The sequence below is a fragment of the Sceloporus undulatus genome, chromosome 9 (assembly GCF_019175285.1).
Source record: "Sceloporus undulatus isolate JIND9_A2432 ecotype Alabama chromosome 9, SceUnd_v1.1, whole genome shotgun sequence".
In the NCBI taxonomy this organism is placed as follows: Eukaryota; Metazoa; Chordata; class Lepidosauria; order Squamata; family Phrynosomatidae; genus Sceloporus; species Sceloporus undulatus.
This window is the reverse complement of record NC_056530.1, coordinates 28,603,796-28,616,163: the sequence shown is the minus strand read 5'-3', so window position 1 is coordinate 28,616,163 and position 12,368 is coordinate 28,603,796. Positions and strand designations below refer to the sequence as shown.

General features: G+C 45.2%; 1 non-coding gene across 1 annotated transcript; it reads right to left on the bottom strand.

Annotated features, from left to right (window-relative positions):
• Nucleotides 1-6,554: 6,554 nt before the first annotated feature.
• TRNAR-UCU lies at nucleotides 6,555-6,628 on the bottom strand. Its single transcript has one exon. It is a non-coding gene; the product is annotated as a tRNA-Arg (tRNA).
• Nucleotides 6,629-12,368: the final 5,740 nt, after the last annotated feature.

The window sequence follows — 12,368 nt, the reverse complement described above, 5'->3', positions numbered from 1 at the left end:
TCCGTGGATATGGAGGGTCAACTGTAAAATTTTACTACACAGAATGTTAAAACCGCAATTAAAGTTGGAAAATATTTATCGCACGACGTTGCCTTCGACCCATCGCTGCTGGGCTTCGAAAGCATGCTTAGAGTGCATCTTTTCATTGACAGGGAAAACCCATCAATAATAGAACGCTTGGGACCTTTGATGGCAGAGACAACCCCCGTTGCGTTTGTGAAGGGTTCTGCGATAAGGAAAGCTTCCCAATGGGTTACACATTTCTCAAGATCAGGCAGTGTGTCTTTTGGGAAGCTCACCTTTTCTTCCAATCTCCGCCATCGAACTGTGGACAGAACAGTACAAATATAAGCGGAGTCCTTAATTTAGTGTGTAAGGGTTTGGAGATGGCTATGTAAGCTAGTTCTGATCGCTGCTGAAACCTTTCAGGTCAGTGTCTATTGGACATGAATGAGAACAAATTCCTCGCCCTGTACAGGTTTGGTTTGTTTTATTTTAAAGTATGCCATACCAGTCTTTTGTTCCCAAGGGCGGCATACATAAAACCTCTAAAAATAATATTATGTTCAAAAGGAAACAGTGCGCCGGCATAATAACCGTAAAGCCAGCAAGTAAAACAAACCTCCCCCCCCAAAAAAACACCTTGTAAATCCTTCAGGCCTTGGACTGACCCTGCCCACAACAGCCCTTGTAACTTGTCGGTTGTAAATCAACGCAAGTTAGAAATGTCAAAATTCTCCACCAAACGCCCGAGGAAAGAGAATGGCTTTAACCTCGGTGGTGGGAAGAATGCAAAAGTGGGGCCCGGTTTATCGGCGCCAGGAGGATATTCCAAACTCAAAGTGCTACTACAGGGAGAGCCTTCTCTTTCGTAGATTGGTAATGAGCAATGCTCAGCGAAGATATACAGTAGCGGTGGGCATCTTCTGGCTTTCAGCTTGTTGTATTGGACTACAGCTCCCAGCATTCCTCACCTAGATTAGTCTAACGGAAGTAGCAATGCCAAAACACCTGGAAGGTCGCACTTTGTCCAACAGTCATCTCTCTCCATCCATGGATTCTCTATCACTGACTCAACCATCCACAGCTGGAAATATATCTTCATAAATTATCAGTTCCCAAATGCAAAGCTTGATCCCCCCCCCATTTTATACAAGGGACACCATTTTACTATGCCACTGCATTTAACGGGACTCGAACATCTGTGGATTTTGGTATCCACAGGGGATCTTGGGATCAAACCGGAATGGATACCAAGTGATCACTGTATATGGAGAATGCATTTTTGGACATCTTAACGCATGAACAAGGTGTCCATAGAATCATAGAATCATAAGAGTTGGAAGAGACCACAAGGGCCATCCAGTCCAACCCCCTGCCATGCAGGAAATCACAATCAAAGCATCCCCGACAGCAAAGGGAAGTATTGCACAGTGGGTAGGGATAACCAGGGCCAGCCCAAGATATATTGTTGTGCATGGCAACAAACAAGATGGCACCTCTTGGGTTTCATGTACAGAATCCAATTGGATTAGCAGCTGAGCATTGACCACCGTACTTGATAGAAATGGGCTAGTTTAGGGGTACAGAGAGGTGTCTGGGACTCAAAGATCTTTTCGAAGATAACAACAACAACAACTTATTTATATGCCGCCTCTCCCGCAGGATCGCAGCGGCTTACGATGTCAAATAAAATTCAATATAAAATAATAATAATAATGTTTATTTGTATCCTGCCTCTCCCTGTATTGGATCGAGGCGGGTAACAACAAACATAAGAACAATAAAAATAAACACAACAAGCCATAAGTAAAAAAAAAACATAGCAAAACATATAAAATCCAATTCCCTATCTCCCTCCACCTTAAAATACCATTAAAATACCCAACTGGAGAGTGAACATTCCCAGGAGGTCAGTTTGGGAAGGCCTGCCGGAAGAGATCCGTTTTTATTGCCTCCTTAAAGGCCTCCAAAGATGTTATAAGGTGGATCTCCTCCGGCAGGTCATTCCAGATTTTTGGAGCGGCAACAGAAAACGTCCTCTGAGAAGTCGATACCAGTCTGGTTTTCTTAGACTGCAAGAGATTCTTCCCAAAGGGCCTGAAAGTGAGGGAAGGATTGCATGGGAGGAGGCATTCCCTCAGGTAAGCTGGACCCAAGCCATGTAGGGCTTTATAGGTAATGACCAACACCTTATACTGTGCCGGGAAGCTAATAGGCAGCCAGTGTAGAGATTTTAACATAGGTGTAATAGGATCAAATTTTGAACTCCCTGTAACCAATCTGGCTGCTGTATTTTGGACCAGTTGCAGCTTCTGAACGTGGCATGAGGGTTGCCCCATGTAGAGTGCATTACAGAAATCGAGACGTTACCAGCGAATGTACAACCGTTTCTAGGTTTTCCCGTTCCAGGAAGGGGCGTAACTGGCATATCAGCCGAAGCTGATAACAGGCACTCCTGGCTGTCGCATCCACCTGAGATGACAGCTGAAGCTGTGAGTCCAGGAGTACCCCCAAGCTACGAACACAGTCCTTTAGGGGAAGTGTGACCCCGTCCAGAACTGGAGAGCTTATCACCATTCCCGGATTAGGATTGCCTATAGCGAGTACCTCCCTTTTATTTGGATTCAGTTTAAGTCTATTTTCCCTCATCCAATCCATTACTGACCTCAGACAGTCATTCAGAGGGGAGATGCCATCCTTGGTCACCGAAGCAGTCTGAGACATAGAGAAGCAAATTTGGATGTCATCAGCGTACTGATAACACCCCGCCCCATGTCTCCAGATGATCTCTCCTAGCAGCTTCATGTAAATGTTGAATAGCATTGGAGACAGTATTGCGCCTTGAGGGGCACCCGATTTGAGCTCCCTCTTGGCCGAACAACTGTCCCCAAGCGACACCATCTGGAACCTATCCAAGAGATAGGACCGGATCCGCTGCAAAGCAGTGCCCCCGATTCCTAACCTTCTCAAGCGTTCCAGAAGGATACCATGGTCAATGGTATCGAAGGCCACTGAGAGGTCCAAGAGCACCAACAGGGCCACACTTCCCCTGTCGATGCACAGAGATCATCGACCAAGGCGACCATGGCGGTCTCGACTCCGTATCCTGACCTGAAGCCAGTTTGAAATGGATCAAGTTAATCGGTGTCATACAAGACTGCTTGGAGTTGGTTGGCAAAATGAGGTAAGGGCCAGCGGTATTGGAAAATAGAGTTGTCACTACTACCTTATGTGTTCTTTCAATGTGTGGCAATTTTGTTTGCGAAGACTCCTATAGTAACATTGAAAAGGATGAAGAGCTGCATCCTTGTTAGTTGGGAATAGGGGCAGGTATTGATTCATTCTGTGCTTCAGTGTCTATGAATTGACAGCTCTTGCCATAGTGCAGTCCAATGAAGTTCCCCATTCCTACAGTGTCCTCCAGACGTTTTGGACTTCAGTCCCCAGAATCCCTTACTGTTGGCTAAGATGGCTGGGACTTCTGGGAGTTGAAGTCCAAAGCACCTGGAGGAGCAAAGTTTGGGAACTGCCACAACAATGATGCTTACTCTGTCCATGTTCAGTTCGAATGTCTTCCAGATCTTCTGTTTGGAGAGACTGAAAGGGAAATGTGCCGACACAATTAATTCTACAGCGTTTCTCTCCAAGAAGGAATAAAGTGAATAGAAATACAGTACAAGCAATATCTTCACGAGCCATTCCCCTGTAAGTCAAGAGGGAAACAATATTTGGAAGCATTTATTCCAGAACAACCCAACAAAATTAGTATAAATCCTATATATTCAGTTAGCGCTCTTACTTTTAGTGGGATGGTCCCCCAAGGAAATTGGCGCAGGGTTATAAAGTAGATTATTCCAAGCTTTCTGGGCTACCTGTACACTCATCCCTCCATATATGTGGCTTTGATATTTGTGGATGTGATTATTCACGGATTGATTAATATGTTCTCTCTAGGAATATCTAGGTCCTCCAGTGCAACTCTATGGTTAACTTTAACTAAAAGCTGAACCAAAAGACCTAGAGATTCCTAGAGAGAATACCCTACTAGGCCTTTGTAGCTCCTCCAGTGAAACTCTATGGTCAAATTTAATTAAAACTTGTGCCGAAAGACCTAGAGATTCCTAGAGAGGACACTCTGCTAGACCATTGTCACTCCTCCAATGCAGTTCTATGGTCAGTGTCTGTCAGACGTTGACCACAGAGTAGCATTGGAGGACCTAGAGATTCCTAGAGAGGTAAAACATGGTGTTTTTGTTATTTGTTATTTGCTTTTTTCCCATATTCACGGGGGTCTTGTGCCCCTAACCCTAGCAAATATGGAGGGACAAGCGTACTTCTATTCTAACTCTCTGTAATAATCCACTGGTTTTCAGACTACATTTGCGCCTATAGGTTTGATTGAAGCTCACTTGCAGTTTCTTCGAAAACAATTGACTGATTAAAGTATCTTGGTTATTTTTCCCTTTAATGACCAATTCTTCACTTTTGAACTAATGAATTGGTTAATTAGATTGACCTCTGTTTACCTACGGCTGCAAGCTTCGATTCGTTTCGTCAGTGATTGATCAGTGAGATGAGAGTTCGGAACTTGGTTGTAAAAAGCAACTTCTTACCTATTACTTTTGTTAGCATTTTTAAAAAGGAACTCGCCAATCCAGTCGTCCTTCCAAAGTTGTGTCTTTGACTTTTGTGCAGTGGTTTCCAACCTTCCTAATGCCGCGACCCTTTAATACAGTTCCTCATGTTGTGGTGACCCAAACCCATGAAATTATTTTCATTGCTGCTTCATTAACTGTAATTAAATAGGTGTTTTCCAATGCTCTCAGGCGACCCCCATGAAAGGATCATTCGGCCCCCAAAGGGGTCCTGACCCACAGGTTGGGAACCACTTTTGTGGATTTGATCATTTACCGATTTAGCAATAGCAACAGCAAATACATTTCTATTCCGCTTAAGCAGTTTGCAATGTGTAAGCCAATTGTGTTTGCTTTAGAGATGTGTTAAGTTGCTGACTTCTAATTTTTTGTGGTGACGGCACGTGCCTTGAATATTTCTGTTGGGTTTATTCACTCTATATACTATATATTCCAGGTAAAGCAATCCCAGCTTGACATTAGGAGGAACGTCTTGGCAGTAAGAGCTGTTCGACCGTGAAACGCACTCAATCGGCGCATGGTGGAGCCTCCTTCTTTGGAGGTCTTTAAACAGAGGCCGGATGGCCGTCTGTCGGGAGTGCTTTGTGTATTCCTATATGGAGGCTGAAGTTTATGATTCTGTACCTACATTTGGTATGGACAGTCATTTTAGTGTCACCTGCTCTGATGGTGTCACCCGGTGCGGCCAGAACTCCTTGCACCCTCCCAGTGATGCCATTGAGATATTACCAGCATTTGGTACGGAGCTTAAACATAAGGCCAGAATCCTATTGGTGTCTTATGTATGTCTAAGTTCCCCTACAGAAACGGTTGAACATTCCTGTCCTAAGCAGGATGTCTGCAATCCAACTGCAAAGTTGTGGACGTGGAGTGATGCTTGCAGTGCCATTGCATCTACATGAGACGTGCATTAGATGTACATACATCCGCATGAGATCTTTATTAGATGCAGATGTACATGCGACCCACATTCAATTGTGCATTTAGTTGTGCATTCGGTTGCACAGTGTTGCCATTTATTGCAAGAGTGGTACAGCACATACTATGCCAACCTGATTATCTCGGCTGAGAAGTGTCTAAAGAGAAAAAGAGTTGGCAACCCTAATTCAGCATCACAAGCATGGCTGGATAGGTAAGGATTCGAAGTCAGACTTTTGGGAACTAAATGCACAAAGCCTGGACCTGGATGGTTAAATTGCTCCGTCTCTTGAAGCCTTTGACTTCACATTGCTCAGTTTCTCTTTCTTCCACATCCCACGTTTTAAACTGTCAAGTTCTTTCAACCCTCGATGCAACGAAATGCTGACAACTACTTAATAAAACATAACTCAAATGAAATCCTTATCCATCCCTATTCTGAACGTGTGTCTCGAGGGAGAGGCAAGTGTGGGTGCGAACACACCTGAACAAGACTATTGTGTTGTTAAATGTTAAAAAGAGGAGATCAGTGTAACTTAGGTGGGATTACTATAGATATATATATTGTAAGATGCATTCATTCCTTTGTCAGAAGTCTCCTTTCAGGAACAATTGATATATTTATATGTATATAATTATAACAACGGCAGCAACAAATTCTTCTCCAGCGCTCTCAGATTCGAAATGTGTGGTTTATTATAATAGGGAGCAATGCAAGAATGGTAGCCATAAAAGAAGAAATAAAGGAAAAGGAGTCTTCTGTTCAGAAGCGAGGCTATAATATAGTCAGGAAGACGCGATGCATTTGAATCTAGCGATTGAGATCTGAAGAGGAGGAGACGAACGATATGACGCTGGTGGATTTTTGAAGCTCTGCCATTCATTTTTCCCTTTCAAAATTCTCCCGAACGAAATATAATTAATTAGAACCCCTTCACTCAACGACGAGCGAAAAATTAAGACACCCGTCCTGGAGACCATCTCTGCCGGGACTCGAACCCGGAACCTCTGGATTAGAAGTCCAGCGCGCTCGTCCATTGCGCCACAGAGACCTCACCACAAGCTCAGCATCAGGACCAGAACTGAAAAAGCACATACCTTCTGCATCACTGCCGAATGATTCCAGCATCCTGCTATTTCTGCACAGCCTTGTTCAGGGAGGGACGGAAAACCTGGAGCCGGAATCCCCTTCCCCTCCATTCAGAAAACAGATTTCGCGTTGTGTCTTCCGTGGCTTTTCACTTGGCAAGGGGAAGGGCGGGTGGGAAAGATGCGAGATATATATATATAATTCATTGGATATATCTCCATTGCCACCGTTAAGGGAGCGCATGTGAGAGCAAAGACGTGGAGCTGGGAGCTGAATATCCCTTTAGCCGATTGCTTTCGTTCCAGCGGAGCTGGTACCATGGACAGCGCAAATCTCCTGCGCTTGAATGTAACAGCTGCATCCCTTCGGGGCTCATGCCAACATCCTCCCCTTAACCTTTCCTTCGGGGACTAAGCTGATGCTGAGAAGCAAGACGAGAGTGACAGTGTGCATGTGTGAAAAGAGAGAAAGACAGAGAATCGGAGCTTTGTCGGAAGAGTTCCCGAATACAGACCCACTGTCTTTCTGTTTGCAAGGATCAATCTTGCACACGGGACAGATGCAATTAAATTCAATTGACAGCCTTTGCACCATAGCTATGGGGATTCGTTCCTTCTGCGGGAATGGATACCCCCCCTTGGGATTGTTGTAAAGGAAGCAGAAAGGGCATGCCCCATGTGTTGAAATGTCTAACCATATGAAATTTACGGGTTTGCAAAGCCAGGGGGGAGGCGTCATGGGAGTTGCAGTCCAAAAACAGCTGATGAACCCCAGCTGCCCGCTCTGCTGTATGTGCTCTGATGGGGTTTCTAAGAAGATAGCTGTGTTCATCTGTGTTAGCACTTTTTGTGTTAGTCTTTGTCAAAATAGGTCCCATCACTCACACATGGATGATGTAAATAGGATCTCTGGTTCTGATTAAAAGGACTGCGATGTGTTAATATCTACGCCACACAAACCTGGTTGTGTCAGATACAACTACTGCATATACTCATGTATAAGTCTAGAGATTTTAGGCCCGGTACACGGTCTGTGCCAATTCTAGGGTTCCGGAGCGTGCACCAACTGCACACTCTGGAACCCTAGTCCATACGGTCCACATGGCGGCCGCAATGATGATATCACCGCCGCGCAGCGTCCGGACGTCACTTCCAGGAAGTGACGTCATGGCGGCACTCTTTCCCTTTTATGGCGCCGTAAAAAATAAGCTGCTTTACAGCAGCTTCTTTTTGCCAATGTGTCGGCGGCGCATGGTGCAGCTCCTGTGGCACCAAAAAGGGAGAAAGATGGGCGGCACGGAGCCACCCGTCTGTACCACGCCTGAGTCAAAAAACTGACCCCCAAAACCTGAGTCGACTTATCCATGGGTCAATGGGGGTACTGTACTTTAACTCTTGTTTAAAAAGGGAAAGCATAATCTGCCCTGGAAGCATTGATCCCTCTCTGTTCCCTCACCCAGCCAGCCTTTAGGATGAGCTCAAACAGTTGTGCCTGCTGGGATTTTGCAAGTTGTTTGCCATTGTTTTCCTTGCTTCATTGTCACATGCCCCTTTTACCCTCGACTTATCCACGGGTCATCTCAAAATCCATCATTTTGGCCCCAAAACCTACCCTCGACTTATACAGGAGGTCGACTTATAGTCGAGTCGATACGGTAGTTTAAGGGGTCACTGAAGCCCTTGTTCTTGTTCTAGGTCAGAGTCAGAGTCCGACTCTGAGCAATCCTGGAACAGATGTATGTATTTTGGGTTTCCCGTATTTTTATATCTGAATCTGGAGACAGCATGTTTTTGAGAGACTGATGACCTTTTTTAAAATTAGTTTACTCCTTATAAGTTTACATTCAGAGAAATACATCTCGTATCTTGCTCCCAATACAAAATTCTTAACATTATTAATATTACTTGGTGTTATATTCTTGATATTGCTTTTGCTTTTAGGCCTTTTACGGAAACGAGGTCAGGTTCCCACGAAAAGAAGGATCCTGTTGTTGCTTCTTGGGACAAAACATTCAGCCTTTGTTACCTGGCCAGAAAGTCCATCACCTAGAGCTAGTTTTAAGGTATAAATATGGTTTCACAACCTAACCTTTGCATGCACAGCCCAGGCTCCATGCATAGCTGCACTCTGTGTATGCTCTATGTCACCCTCAGATCTCCTAGTCTGACCCACTCCAGCTTTTCACAATCTTCTTTTTGGACAGTATACAATCTCCCTGACAACCCTAAAACTCTGCTATCCCCTTCCTATATTTCCCTTTTAGCTACCTCTGTATATTGGTTTTGTATGAACTGATATCTTCTGTGTGCGATTGCACTTTGCATGGTTTCTAAATAAATAAAACCTTCTCAATTCACCCAAGACCAGGGGTCCTCCCAGTTAGTACTGGTATACACTGGTCCCTTTGGTCCGACAGTTACCCAAGCTTCTTGTAAAGCTAATTCCCCCAATATTGGAAGGAAAGCTGACAGTCGGTGGGGACCCCTATTCATCCCACTTGTATTGAAATTCAGTATGGAGAAATGTAAGGTACTGCACAAATATAGGATGGGGACACCTGGCTTAAGGAGACAACATGTGAAAGGGATCTGAGAGTCCAAGCAGACCACAAGTTGAACATGAGTCAAGAGTGCGATGCAGCAGCTAAAAAGGCCAATGCAATTCTAGGCTGCATCAGTAGCAGTATAGTGTCCAGATCAAGGGAAGTCATAGTGCCACTGTATTCTGGTTTGGTCAGGCCCCACCTGGAATACTGGGCTCAGTTCTGGGCACCACAATTCAAAAAGGATGTTGAGAAGCTGGAGCATCAGGGCCGGCCCTACCATATAGGCGACCTAGGCAGCTGCCTGGGGCGCAAAATGGTTGGGGGCGGCATTGTAAGGAGGCCAGAGAGCGCCAGGGAGGAGTCCCAGAAGCCCTGCCCCCTTCCCTCAAGAGGCGCCAGTCGCGCGGGGGGGCAGGTTTAACTTTTGCAGCAGCAGCAGCAGCAGCAGCAGGAGGAGGAGGAGGAGAGAGGCTGGGAAAGGGCTTGAAGGGCCCCCAAAACGACAACAGGAATAAAGAGCTTCTTCCTCCTGCTGCTGCTGCTGCTTTTTGCCCTGGAAGGCAGGGGGCGCTGGGGAGCAGGAGGTCCCAGGCAAAATGGGGTCCACCTGCCTCCCTGCAGCCAAGGAAGCCTGAAGAGCCCAGCCCAGGAAAAGAGCAGGCAGTCAGGGCTGCTGGCAGGCAAGGGGAGTCCTCCTTTCCCAGGGGTCCTCCTCCTCCTCCTCCATCCCAGCCTTACCTCCAGGAGCAAATCCCAAACTGCAGAAATAAATCCACCTTCAGACTCCCTTATATTGCCCAGGCTCAATGCTGGGGAATCCTGGGAACTATAGTTTTGGGAGACATTGAGCCTTCTCTGTCAGGGAGCTCTGGGGCTACAAGAAACTACAGTTCCCAGGAACTACAATTCTGGGGATGCTAGTTTGTTCTCCAGGTTATTTTTGCAGTTGTTATTGTTATTTCTTTATATGAACCAGGGCAGTTAAAGTGGTCTCAAACTGGATTATTTCAGCAGTGTGTTTTGGACCTAAGAAACTTAAGTATATATATATATGTGTGTGTGTGTGTGTGTGTGTGTGTATACACATATATACATATACTATGTGTCTGTATAATGTGTATACAGTATACACACACTGTGTGTCTGTATAATGTGTGTGTGTGTATGTGTATATATATATATATATATATATACACACACACACACACATACATACACCGAGTCCTGGCAGCAAAGCTTTCAGACTCCTATAGCACATAAAGCCAAGGTCCAAAACACACTGCAGAAATAACCCAGTTTGAGACTGCTTTAGCTGCCCTCAATGCTAGGGAGTTCTGGGATTTGTAGTTTATTGTGGCACCAGAAATCCCTGACAGAGAAGGCGCAATGTCTCACAGAACTACAGTTCCCAGAATTCCCCAGCACTGAGCCAGGGCAGTTAAAGCAGTCTCAAACTGGATACTTTCCGCTGTGTACTTTGGACCTTGGCTGCCTTCTCATATTGTGGTTGTTGCTCTTGTGTGTCTCCAAGTCATTTCCACCCTATTAGCAACCTCATCCTGGGGTTTTCTTGGCAAGATTTCTTCAGAGGGGGTTTGCCCTTGCCATTCTCTGAGGCTGAGAGAGTGTGACTTGACCAAAGTCACCCAGTGGGTTTGTATGGCTCAACCAGGATTCGAACCCTGGTCTCAGAGATGCTCAGAATGCGCCAAGGCTTCCTTGCATGTGCTGTTGTTTCTCTCTCTCATTTTCTGTCCCCAATGAATCAGTAGTGAATTTGGGTCTTGGAGTTGTGCGGATAGGCATGTCAAAATGTCCTCCATTTTGAGCATGACTGAGAAACATGAATTTGTATTGTTTTTTATTAATGATTTTGGCTTTTAGTTGGTTGTGTCCTCCATTTTTCTTGAATGTCCTACAATTTGTCCTACATTTTGCCCTACATCTTGCTGTAAATTTTTCCTACACTTTGAGGGGGTGCCAAAATATTTCTCGCCTAGGGTGGCCAAGGTTAAGAGGTGATATGATAGCCCTATTTAAATACTTGAAGGGATGTCCTATTGAGGAGGGAGCAAGCTTCTTTTCTGCTGCTCCAGAGGCTAGCTAGCACCCGGAGCAATGGATGCAAGCTCCAGGAAGAGAGATTCCACCTCAACATTAGGAAGAATGTCCTGATGATAAGGGCAGTTCACCAAGGAATATGCTCCCTTGGAGATTGGTGGAGTCTCCTTCTTTGGGGGTCTTCAAGCAGAGACTGGATGGCCACTTGTCGCTGGTGCTTTCATGGAGAGTTCCTGCATGGCAGAAATGGGGTTGGACTAGATGGCCCTTGTGGTCTCTTCCAACTCTAGGATTCTATGATTTTATGATTCTATGGTTCTTTGGGTAAGAGAGGGAAGAACGGAATGATCCTGCAGACACTTTCACCCCATTGATCCTGAGAAATGTTTAGGGTGACATGACAAACAGAGGGCAGCTCAGTCCAAAAGATCAGCGATTCTGAAACTAGCCAGCAGCAAAGTTTGTCGTCAAATGCAACAAATTAGGGCTCCTAGGAGAAACTTTCTTTATGATAATGGCCAAGGTGGTCCCCTTCTTCTGTTGGAAGAAATATCTTAACATTTGTTTTGGAGATGTTTGCATGAAGAACCCAAGTCTGAGTGCAGCCGCAATCCTAGCTGCTGTGAAATTTCTCAAGGGCCAAGAATCATGGGGGAAAGTCCATAAGCAAATATCCCACCAGATTATATAGGTTAAACCACTCTGGGGAAAGACACATGCACATTCATATTCTCTGGCACCCAGTCCAACGTGAATGCAGCTCTCATTGCAATTTCATCTGGTTCAGACTGCAGCGGATTTTCGGTCGGCTGGAATAAATCTGTGTCAACAATACATCTGTTTGGAAACAGATGCACCAGTGACGCTTTGAATCCAGACTCTAACCAAGCTGCTGTATAAAAGACCTGGATTAGTGGGCCAGACCTGTGGCCCTTCATCTGATGCTGGAAATATGGGCCAACATGGATGACAGTGATAATACAGCAGCATTTAACCAGATTCCTTTACCCAAAAATGGTTTGGTTCCTAATTATCCGAAGAAGTAGGACTGAAAACAAAATGGATGGGTTTCTCCATTCCCTATTTCCAGATGTGT